Source organism: Balaenoptera acutorostrata, chromosome 15, assembly GCF_949987535.1.
Source record: "Balaenoptera acutorostrata chromosome 15, mBalAcu1.1, whole genome shotgun sequence".
Classification (NCBI taxonomy): domain Eukaryota; kingdom Metazoa; phylum Chordata; class Mammalia; order Artiodactyla; family Balaenopteridae; genus Balaenoptera; species Balaenoptera acutorostrata.
The window spans coordinates 36522597-36535706 of NC_080078.1; positions in this window are offsets into that span (position 1 = coordinate 36522597).

Genomic DNA, 13110 nt, shown 5'->3' on the forward strand with positions numbered 1-13110 from the left:
ACATATTTTATTTTATTATTATTTTTAAATTTTATTTATTTATTTTTGGCTGCGTTGGGTCTTCATTGCTGTGTGCAGGCTTTCTCTAGTTGCAGAGAGTGGGGGCTACTCTTCGTTGTGGTGCACAGGCTTCTCATTGCAGTGGCTTCTCTTGTTATGGAGCATGGGCTCTAGGCACATGGGCTTCAGTACATGGGCTCAGTAGTTGTGGCACACGGGCTCAGTAGTTGTGGCTCGTGGGCTTTAGAGCGCAAGCTCAGTAGTTGTGGTGCATGGGCTCTAGAGCGCAGGCTCAGTAATTGTGGCGCACGGGCTTAGTTGCTCCATGGCATGTGGGATCTTCCCGGACCAGGGATTGAACCTGTGTCCCCTGCATTGGCAAGCAAATTCTTGACCACTGCAGCACCAGGGAAGCCCTGCAGACGTATTTTAAAACCACCACAGTAGACATGTTCACTCCCGTCCCAGGTTGGGAATCTTTTTTTTTTTTAAATTTTTTAAAAATTGAAGTATAGTTGATTTACAGTGTTGTGCCAATCTCTGCTGTACAGCAAAGTGACTCAGTTATACACATAGACATTCTTTTTTTTAAAATATTCTTTTCCATTATGGTTTATCACAGGATTTTGAATATAGTTCCCTATGCTATATAGTAGAACCTTGTTGTTTATCCATCCTATATATAATAGTTTACATCTGCTAATCCCAAACTCCCAATCCTTCCCTCTCCCCCACCCCCCTCCTCCTTGGCAACCACAAGTCTGTTCTCTGTGTCTGTGAGTCTGTTTCTGTTTTGTAGATAGGTTCATTTGTGCCATATTTTAGATTCCACATATAAGTGATATCATATGGTATTTGTCTTTCTCTTTCTGACTTAACGTCACTTAGTGTGATAATCTCTAGTTGTATCCATGTTGCTGCAATTGGCATTATTTTGTTCTGTTTTATGGCTGAGTAATATTCCATTGTATATATGTATGACATCTTCTTTATCCATTTATCTGTCCATGGACATTTAGGTTGTTTCCATGTCTTGGCTATTGTGAATAGAGCTGCTCCGAACATAGGGGTGCATGTATCTTTTTGAATTATAGTTTTGTCCGGCATATGCCCAGGAAGGGATTGCTGGATCATATGGTAATTCTATTTTTAGTTTTCTGAGGAACCTCCATACTGTTTTCCATAGTGGCTGCACCAACTTACATTCCCAGATTGGGAATCTTTAATGAACTTTCCCTGTGTCACACTATAGGAAGTGGCAGGCGTGGGATTAGAGCCTAGGTCTCCAGAGCCTGAGTTCTTCCTCTGGTGCCATGCTGCCGAGGGGGACTTTTCCAGAAGTTTCTTGGACTCTGCAACTAGCTTCTGGTGGGGCCAGACCCATTAGCTTGAACTTATGTTTCCAAAAATGTCTCAGTCCAGCCATGGGCCCAGCCTAGGCCCCAAGCTAAGATTTCCCTACTGGGGCAGGGAAACACCCAGCTTCAAACACAAGCACGAGTCCAGATGCTGCCCAGCAATGTGGTCTGGGTCAGGACTGACTCAAGGCCGGAGGGACCAACCCACCCAGCGGACCTCAGGTGCTCAGCAGAGTGGGGCTGGGCTCTTCCTCTTCCTGCCCTCCGTCCAGCAGCAGGAGGTGCTTGTGGAGTCTTCCAAGAGCCAGAGGGCATTGCGGGGTGGGGGGTGGGGGATGGTATGTGATAGAACTTGTTTGGTCACTCCCAGCTCTGCAATTAAGATCAGATTCACACCCCTGAGGAGCTGCCTCTCTGCAGTAATGGGACCAGATGCTCTGACTTCCGGTCAGCTGGGCCTGCCCTTGAATAAGTTTCCAAGCTTTGGGTGCTCTGTTTGTAAAATGGGAACAATGGGAATAACATCTACTTCCCAGGGCTGTTGAGAGGATTAAACCAGATAAGGTGTGGAAAGCGCTAGGCTCTGTCTTGGCACACAGTAAGCGCTCAGTGGGCATCAGCTGTCTGAATTCATCATCACCATTCAGAGCGGTGGCGCCACTTCGTACATGGGCAACACGGTGCTGGTCATGGGAATGTCTTTATGGGGCTGGCCTGCTCTCCATCAAGGGATGCTGTGATCCCATCAGTATCCACTCTTACTCTGATTGGCCTTCACCTTGCACTCTGAAGTCACACTGGGCAACTCAGAGCCCATGCCCTGATAGTAACCTAGGCACATACCTGGAAACCTGGAATTCCTTGCCCAAATAGCTCAAAGTCCATTTCCAGGACCTATGCAGGCATCTTCTCTAGATCTGTCCTGGGGACAGAGCACACTACAAATTGTTCACAACTTTATGCCTATGGAGTGGCCCAGAAACACCCTTTTGTGGGAGACAGGGTTGGAGCTTGGAGTGCCCACGTGCATGCACATGAGGCCCCTTGTGGTGTGGGATGAATCAAGAGCTGGAAGAAAAAGAGAGTGGGTGAGGGGATGTCAGCAGGGGCCAGAAATCCCCACACCTCCACGTTCTGGAGCAGAACTCCAGAGAGTCTGAGTATTTTATATCAGAACCTGGCCTTCCAGGTAGTTCTGAAGGTATACTTGTTAAGGTAGGAGGATAGAACATATTTTACTTTTTAGTTTATTTGACTGTGTATATACGCTGTTGTGTGAAATATATATATATTTCATCGTAAGGGTTGTGACGTGGTATCTTATTGTGGTTTTGATTTGCATTTCCCTAATTTCTAATGCTAGTGAGCATCTTTTCATGTGTTTATTGGCTATTTGTATATTTTCTTTGGAGAAATGTCTTTTCCAATCCTTTGCCTATTTCTTAATTGGGTTGTCTGTTTTGTTGCTGTTGAGTTTCAGGATTTCTTTATATATTCTGGATATTAATCACTTATCAGATAAATGATTTGCACATATTTTCTCCTAATCTGAGGGTTGCCTTTCACTCTGTTGATAGTGTTCTTTATACATAAAAGTTTTGCATTTTGATAAAGTCCAATTTACCTGTTTTTTTTTTTCTTTTGTTGCTTGTGCTTCTGGTGTCACATCTAAGAATATGTTTAATTTTATATGAAATTGCCAAACTGTTTTTCCAAGGTGGCTGCACCACTTTATATTCACACCAGCAATGCATGAGTCCTATTTCTCTACATCCTTGCCACCATGTGTTATTGTTTGGGTTTTTTGTTTGTTTTCTACTGTAGACATCAGTAGTGGGTATGAAGTTTTATCTCATTGTGGCTTTAATTTGCATTTCCCTAATGATTAATGGTTTTGAGCATTTTTTCATATACTCACTTGTTATTTGTATATTTTCTTTGGTAAAATATTTAACTAAATCTTTTTCCCAGTTTTAATTGGACTGTTTGTCTTCTTATTTAGTTGTAAGAATTCTTTGTATGTTCTGGATACAAGTTCTTTTTTATTTTCCTTTTTTTCTTTTGTTTTTATCTTATTTTATTTTTAATTTTTTTATTTGAATATAAGTTCTTTAACATAAATGTATTTTGGATATATTTTCTCCCAGTATATTATCTGCCTGTCTGTTTTCTTTATGGTGTCTTTTGAAGAACAAAAGATTTGCATTTTAATGAGGTCCAATTGATCATTTTTTTCTTTTATGTATTGTGCTTTTGTTGTCATATATAAGAACTCTTTGACTAACCCAAGATCACAAACATTTTCTCCTGTTTTTCTTCTAAAAATTTTATTGAATTTATACATTTTTAATTTTTTACAAATTCCTTTATTGGGTAAAATGCAACCACTTAAAATTTTTAAAAACTAAATTTATTTTAAGATACTTTGTGGTGGGGGGAGAAATGAATATAGAATGACATGAATAAATGTTAAATCTAGGTAATGGGTGAGTAGGAAATCATTATACCTTTTGTAGGTATGGGGTTTTCTTTAATAATGCAATATATATTTTAGTATTTTAGTAGGGTGTTTGAGGGAGTGGAGCTAAATACATATGTTTGGTTTTACATCTTCAAATGGAAGTCTTAAGTGGATGTTCACGTATTTATGATTTTTATGCCTTCCCAATGAGTTGACCCTTTAATCATTATGAAGTGTCCTCTTTTTTCTGGTAATATTTGTATCTTGAAGTCAGTTTTATCTGATATTAATGTAACTGCTGCAGCCTATGTCCCTTTGCTTGTACGATATATCTTTTTCCATCCACTTAATTTCAACCTGTGTCTTTTTATTTAAAGTCAAGCTTTTGCAGACAGCGTATAATTGGGTTTTGCTTTTTTAAAAAAGCTATTCTGATTACTTTTGCCTCTTTTTTTAAATTTATAAACTGTAGAATTTTTTTTTTCATTTTTATTTTATATTGGAGTAGACTTGATTTACAATGTTGTGTTAGTTTCAGATGTGAAGCAAAGTGATTTAGTTATACATATACATATATCTATTCTTTTTTAGATTCTTTTCTCATATAGGTTATTACAGAATACTGAGTAGAGTTTCCTGTGCTATATAGTAGGTCCTTGTTGATTATCTATTTTGTATATAGTAGTGTGTATATGTTAATCCCAACCTCCTAATTTATCCCTCCCCCCTTTCCCATTTGATAACCATAAGTTTGTTTTCTATGTCTGTGAGTATGTTTCTGTTTTGTAAATAAGTTCATTTGTATCATTTTTTAAATTCTACATATGAGTGAGGTCATATGATATTTGTCTTTCTCTGTCTGACTTACTTCACTTAGTATGATAATCTCTGACCACTTTTGCCTTTTAATTGGAGTGTTCAGTTCATTGACATATAATGTACTTATTTCTATGGTTGGATTTAGGTTTATCATTTTACCATTTGATTTATGTTTGCCCTTTCTATTTTTGTTCCAGTGTTTCTCCTTTCCTGCCTTTTTGGTATTAATTGAATATTTTTAGCAATATCTCTGTGCCGTATTTCTTTAGTAATTGCTCTAGGGATTGCAATGTGCATCCTTAATTTTTCCCAATCTATTTAAAGTTAATCTTATGCTACTGCTCCCAAAATGTAGAAACCTTGTAGCTATACAGGTCCATTTACTCCCTTCCCCCATCCTTTATGCTATAGTTTTCATATATGCTATATCTTCACCCATTGTAAACTTTACAATCAAGCCAACCCTTTAAATTTTGCTTCAAACATTTATATGTATTTAAATGGAATTAAGAGGAAAAATATTCTTTTATATTTGCCCATATATATACCATTTTCAATGTCATTCATTTCTTCCTGAAAATTCAATTTTCCAGGAGATATAGTTTCTCTTTAGTCTGAAGATAGTCCTTTAGCATTTCTATAGCAAAGTTTTGCTGGCAATAGATTCTCTTAGTTTTATCTGAAAATGTCTTTATTTCACCTTAAATGTTGAAGGAGATTTTCACTGGGTACAGAATTGGAGTTGATTGATTTTTTTTTTTCCTCTTAAAAATTTAAAGATGTTGTTCCATTGTGCTCTGGCCTCCATTGTTTCTGATGAGAAGTCAGTATCATCCAGATTCTTGTTGCCCTGTATCTATTGTGTCACTTTTCTTTGTCTGCTTTCAAGACTGTCTCTTTATCTTTGGTTTTCAGCAGTTTGAAATGCCTGGATGTAGTTTTCTTTGTGTTTATACAGCTTGGATTTTTCTGAGTTTCTTGAATCTATGAGTATGTCACCAAATATGGGAAAATTCCATTCATTATTTCTTCAAAAATTTTATTTGTCCATCCTCTCTTTCCTTTCCTTCTAGGACTCCAATTACTCATGTTAGACCATTTGATCTTGTCCCACAAGTCATTGAGGCTATTTTTCATGCTTTTTTTTTTTTTCTCTCTAAGCTTCAGTTTGGGTAGTTTTATTGTCCCATCTTCTAGTTTACTGATCTTTTCTTCTACAGTGTTTGATCTGCTCTCAAGCCCATCCAATGAATTTTTAATTAAATTATATTTAGAATTTCCATTTGGTTCTTTTTTTTTGGTTTCTGTACCTGTCGTCTGTCCTGAGATATCCTATATCCTAAATGTGTGTGTTTATATATCTACATATACTATAAGTATCTATCTATATCTATATATCTATATATCTTTATATACATATTGTCCTTGAGAACAATTATTTTATGGACTGAATTTTGCCCCCTAATTCATATGTTAAAGCCCTAACTCCCAACTCTGACTGTGTTTAGAGATAAGACCTTTAAAGAGGTAATTAAGGTTAAATGAGGCCCTAATCCCATAGGACTGGAGTCCTTACAAGAAAAGAAAGAGACATCAGGTATGTGCATGAACAGGGAAAAGGACTTGTGAGGACACAGCAAAGATAAAGTGGCTATCTGCAAGCCAAAGAGAGAGGCTTCATGAGAAACCAACCCCACTGGCACCTTGATCTTGGATTTCCAGCCTCTGGAATTGTAAGAAAATAAATTTCAATAGTAAAACCATCCAGTCTGTGGTATGTTGTTACAGCAGCCCTATATGGCCAATACAAGTTATAATAATTGCTATGGCATCCTTGTCTTCTAGTTCTAATGTCTTGTTTATCTTGGGGTTCAGCCTCCATTGATTGTCTTTTCTTTTGAGAGTGGGCCACATTTTCCTATGTCTTTGTATGTCTAGTATGATTGGTTTGTGAATGATATATTGCAGGGACTCCGAATCCTGTTATCTTCCTCTGAACAGTGTTGATTTTTTTTAAGCCAGCATTTAACTTGGCTGGATCCTGTTTGCAAACTCTGTCTTCCCCATAGTGGGCAGCAGCTGAAACCTCAGGTCAGTTCCTTTAGCCTTAGCTTGGTGCCAATGCATGCATTATTTATGAGTCAGCCAAAGATTTGGGCAGTTTATACGCAGAATTTGGAGCACTTCATCTCTGTTTCTGTTCTTTCCAAGTTTTCTCTCCTTCCTTTCCAGCAGCTGTGCTTGTCACAAATCATCCCCTGGTTCCTCAAACCAATAGAGCTATGAGTTTTCTATTGGAATTTTAACCATCTGGAATGGTGGTTACTGCAGCCTTCCCTCAGGCTAGAAACCATAAAAATGTGAAATATCTAATGCAGTTCCATTCTTTCAAGTGTTGATGCCCCTCCAGTATTGTTTTTGGTTTCCTTCCAGGGCCTTTAAGTAGGTGCTTTTTTTTAATGTTTGGTCCAGAATTTGCAGTAGTGATCTGCAGAAGGGTTGATCCAATAGGAGCTCCTTGCCCATACCTGAATAGAAGCCCTAAATATCACTGGAATCAATACAAGTGTCTCTACTTCACTCCCTCTGCCTTAGTCTTAAGCCACCATAGCACCAAGACTAAAGCTGTAACTTCCAAACTAGTTTCTCCTAATACTTTATCCCCATTAAGCTCATTCTCCACATGCTTAGAACACTTCCGTGCGTTGACCTTGGGTCCCCTGTTCCTGCTCTACACACCTCCTGGGATATTTCATCCACTTCTGTATTCAGTTGCCATCTCTTTGCTGATAACTCCTGAATGTGCACGTCCAGCCCAGAGTATATCCTATGTATGCAGCTTCCTGCTTGATGTGTCCTTTTATTGATGTCAAAGGATCCTTTAACTTATTATGCCCTAAACTGACATCATTATTTCCCTTCTCAAAACTAGTTTTCTTGTGTCCCCGATCATAATGAATATCTCCACCATCCACTCATTTTCCCAAATAAGAGATCTGGGAGCTATTCTTGATCCCCCCTACTTCCATGCTTAATCTCCAAAATCTCTTGGTATTTATCTCCTTAACCTCTCTCAAAACTGCCCATGTTTCTCCATCTTCATTTCCACTGTTCCCATAGTTTCTAGCCTGGGTTGTTAGCAATTGTCTCCTAACTGCCCTTCCTTCTTCTCTTGTCCCTCCCATCCCTTCTATGCCCAGTGGCCAGAATGACATTTTGGTGATACTAGGTCCCCTTACTTTTCCATATACATTTTTTACACAGCTTATGAGTTCCTTTTTAAAAGTCCTGCTGGGGTTGCATTGAATACATAGCTCAATTTGGGGAAAATTGACATGTTAGCAAAATTGAATATTCTAATTCTTGAACATGGTATTTGTCATTAAGGTTGCTATAACAAAAAAAAAATCACAGAGTGAGTGGCTTATAAACAACAGAAATTTATTTCTCACAGTTCTGGAGGCTGGAAGTCTGAGATCAGGGTGCCAGCACTGTTGGGCAAGGGACCTCTTCTAGTTGCAGACTTATTGTATCCTCACACAAAGAAAGGGGCGAGGGAGCTCTCTGAGGTCTCTTTTATTTTTTAAATATTTTATTTATTTATTTATTTATTTATTTATTTTGGCTGCGCTGGGTCTTAGTTGCAGCATGCATGCGAGATCTAGTTCCCCGACCAGGGATCGAATGGGCCCCATGAATTGGGAGCGTGGAGTCTTACCCACTGGACCACTAGGGAAGTCCCTGGGGTCTCTTTAATAAGGACACTAATCCCATTTATGAGGTTGCCACCCTCATGACCTAATCACCCCCCTAAAGGCCCCACCTCCTCATACCATCACATTGGGAATTGGGATTTCAACATATGAATTTTAGGGGGACACATTCAGATCACAGCAGTATCTCTCCTCATTTATTTGGGTCTTTAATTTTTTCAGAAATGTTTTGTGGTTTACCGGGTATGTGTCTTGCACATCTTTTGTTAATTCCTAAATATTTCATATGATAATGCTATTTTAAATGTTATTGTTAATATCAATTTCCAATTTTTTATTACTAGTATAGAGAAATACTATTGATTTTTATATATTGACCTTGTATCCTGTAACCCTGATAGACTCACATATTAGTTCTAGTAGTTTTTTTTTTAGATTCCTTAGGATTCTGTATAGAAACAATTATGTCATCTCTGAATAGTTTTATTTCTTCCTTTAAGAAGTAAAGTTTGCATTTCATTTCCTGTCTATGCTTTGTTGCACTGGATAGGACCTCCATTAAAGTCTTAAATAAGATGGGTGAAAGTGAACATCTTTGCCTTGTTTGTAATCTAAGGGGGAAAATAATTCAATCTTTCACCACTAAATGTGATACTAGCTGTAGGTTTTCTGTAGTTGCCTCTTATCAGGTTGAGGAAGTACCCCTTCTATTCTAGTTTGCTGAGAGTTCTTCTTTTTCTTTTCTTTTTTAAAAATTAATTAATTTATTAATTTATTTATTTTTGGCTGCATTGGGTCTTCGTTGCTGCGTGCGGGCTTTCTCTAGCTGTGGCGGGCGGGGGCTGCTCTTTGTTGCGGTGTGCGGGCTTCTCATTGCGGTGGCTTCTCTTGTTGTGGAACACGGGCTCTAGGCACATGGGCTTCAGTAGTTGTGGCACTCGGGGTCAGTAGTTGTGGCTTGCAGGCTCTAGAGCGCAGGCTCAGTAGTTGTGGCACACGGGCTTAGTTGCTCTGTGGCATGTGGGCTCTTCCCGGCCCAGGGCTCCAACCCGTGTCCCCTGCATTGGCAGGTGGATTCTTAACCACTGCGCCACCAGGGAAGTCCCTTTCTTTTCTTTTTTTAAAAATCATGAATAGGTATTGAATTTTGTCAATTATTTTTTTTTGCATCAAAAGAGATGGTCATAAGGTTTTTCTTTTTTAGTCAGTGTATGAGTTTCCTGGGGCTGCCGTAACAAGTTACCACAAGCTTGGTGGCTTAAAACAACAGAAATTTGTTCTCTCATAGCTCTGAAGACCAGAAGTCTCTAATCAAGATGTCAGCAAGGCTGCACTCCCTCCAAAGGTTCTAGGGAAGGATCCATTCCTTGCTTCTTCCAGCTTCTGGTTGCCCCAGGGGTTCCTTGGCTTGTAGCTGCGTCAATCAAATCTCTGTCTCTGTCTTGGCACCAATTTCCTGTACGTCTGTGTCTCCTCTTATGTGTGTCTCAAATATCCCTCTGTCTTTCTCTTATAAGGACACTTGTCATTGGATGTAGGGTCTACCTGAATAATCCAGGATTATCTCTTCATCTCAAGTTCCTTAACTTAATCACATCTGCAAAGACCCTTCTTCCAAATAAGGTTACTGTTACAGGTCCCAGGGATTAGACGTGGACATCTTTTAGGGAGACCTTTTCAGGCCCACCACAGTCAGCTAACATGTTAATTGCAGTGATTCATTTTCAAATGTTAAACCTGGCATTCCCCACTTGGTCATGATGTATTACATTTGTTTTTTGTGTCTATGTTCATTACAAATATTGGCCTGCCAGTTTTTTGGTAATCTTTGCCTGATACTAGTGTAGAGGAATGCAGACCTCATAAAATGAAATGACCTCCTCATCTGTTTTCTGGAAAACCTTGTGTACAATTCGTGTTTTTGTTTTTGTTTTCCTTTAAATGTTTGGTCAAATTCATGAGTAAGGACACCTGGGCCTGGAATGTTCTTTGCTGGAAAGTTTTTAACTACAAATGTAATGTCTTTAATAGACATAGAAGTTAAGTCTATCTCACCTTGAGGGACCTTCGGTAGTTTGTGTCAAGGAATTCGTCCATTTCATCTAAGTTTTTGGACTTGTTGTCATAAAGTTGTTCATAATATTCTTTTATTATCCCTTCCACCAGGGTATGTTTGGTTTCTCCTCTTTAATTCCTGATATTGGAAATTTTAATTTTTTTCTAGAAGTTTATCAATTTTATTGATATTTTCAAAGAACCAGCTTTTTGTGTCATTGATTTTCTCAGTTGTATTTCTGTTTTCTTTCATTGATTTCCACTCTTTTTTTTTTTTTTTTTTTGCTGCATTGGGTCTTTGTTGCTGTGCATGGGCTTTCTCTGTTGCGGTGAGCAGCGGCTACTCTTCATTGCAGTGTGCAAGGTTCTCATTGCGGTGGCTTCTCTTGTTGTGGAGCATGGACTCTAGGCGCGCAGACTCAGTAGTTGTGGCATGCAGGCTCAGTAGTTGTGGCTAGCAGGCTCTAGAGTGCAGGCTCAGTAGTTGTGGCACATGGGCTTAGTTGCTCCGTGGCATGTGGGATCTTCCTGGACCAGGGATTGAACCCGTGTCCCCTGCATTGGCAGACGGATTCTTAACCACTGTGCCCCCAGGGAAGTCCCGATTTCCACTCTTATCTTTATTTTATGTCGTTCTTTCTGCTTATTTTGGTATTAATTTGCTCTTTTGTTTCTAGTGTCTAAATGTGTAAACTTAATTCATTGATTTAGGACCTTTTTTCTCTTTTTTAATGTAAGCACTTAATGCTAAAAGTTTTTCTAAGCACTGCTTTAGGTACATTCCACACATTTTGATATGTTATGATTTTATTTTCACTCAGTGCAAAACATTTCCAATATCCCTGTTATTTCTTCTTTGAAACAATAGGTTATTTAGGATTGTGTTATTTAATTTACAAACATTTGGTTTTTTCCAGATATCTTTCTGTTATTTATTTCTAGTTTCGATGATGGTCAGGAAACATACTTTATATGATTTAAATCCTCTTATTCTTATTCAAACTTGTTTTATGACCCAGAATATCGGCTATCTGGGTGAATGTTTCATGGATGTTTTATTTTTACTTTTTTTAATAAATTTATTTATTTTGTTTATTTTTATTTTTGGCTGTGTTGGGTCTTCGTTGCTGCACGCAGGCTTTCTCTGGTTGCGGCGAGCGGGGGCTACTATTCGTTGCGGTGCACAGGCTTCTCATTGCAGTGGCTTCTCTTGTTGCGGAGCACAGGCTCTGGGCGAGCAGGCTTCAGTAGTTGTGGCACGCGGGCTTCAGTAGTGGTGGCTCGCGGGCCCTCATGGGTGTTTTAAAACAACATGTAGGGCTTCCCTGGTGGCGCAGTGGTTAAGAATCCGCCTGCCAATGCAGGGGACAAGGGTTCGGGCCCTGGTCCAGGAAGATCCCACGTGCTGCGGAGCAACTAAGCCTGTGCACCACGACTACTGAGCCTGCGCTCTAGAGTCCACGAGCCACCACTACTGAGCTCGCGTGCCACAACTACTGAAGCCCGTGCACCTAGAGCCTGTGCTCCGCAATGAGGAGCCACCGCAATGAGAAGCCCGCGCAACGCAACCAAGAGTAGCTCCCGCTCGTCGCAACCAGAGAAAGCCTGCACTCAGCAACGAAGACCCAACGCAGCCAAAAAAAAAAAAAACATGTGTTCTACAGTTGTTAGGTACAGTGTTCTATAAATGTTAATTTAGTCAAGTTGGTTGGTCATGGTATTTAAGTCTATATCCATATTGAGCCTCTGTGTACTTGCTCTATCAATTACTGACAAATGAATGTTGAAATCTCCAAGTCTAACTGGATTTTTCTATTTATTTTTCCAGGTCTATCAGTTTTTTGCTTCATATGTTTTGAAGCTCTGCTATATGGTGCATATACTTTTAGTTTTATTATGTGTTTTAATTAATTGACCTCTTTATCACTATAAAATGTTCCTCTTTATCCCTGGTAATATTCCTGGTTCTGAAACCTACTTTGTCTGATATTAATATAGTCACTCTAGTTTTTCGTTTTTGAAAATTAATTTATTGAAGTATAGTTGATTTACAATGTTGTGTTAGCTTCTGGTGTAGAGCAAAGTGATTCAGTGATTCACGTGTGTATATATATATTTTTTCATATTCTTTTCCGTTATAGGTTATTATAAGATATTGCTCTAGCTTTTCTTTTGATTAGCGTTTACATGCTCTTTTCCCATCCTTTTATTTTTAGCTATCTTTGTCTTTATAACTAAAGTATAATTAGAAATTTGAAATAAATTTTAAAATTTCTAGTAGGTAGCACATAGTTGTACCTTGTTTTTTTCACCCAGTATGACGACTTCTTCCCTTTAATTGGGATGTTCAGCCATTTACGTTGATACAGTTTTTAATATGAAGCAGGAAATAGAAAACAAAGAACCAATAAAGTGGATCAAAAACCAAATAAAAATTGGTTTTATAAAAAAAATTAAGTAGACAAAACTCTGGTGAGACTGATGAATACACAGAAAAATAGAGAAAACACAAATAAACATTATATCAGATTTTTTTAAAAATAAGAGAGCTTTATGAATAACTTCATACCCATATTCTAAAAAACAGGTAAAATAAGCAATTTTTGAAAAATAATTTAAACGTGTACTAACTTACAACCATAATAATATTTGATTCAGTAGTTAAAATTCTATCCATTAAAAAAAACAAATAGAAAAACAACAA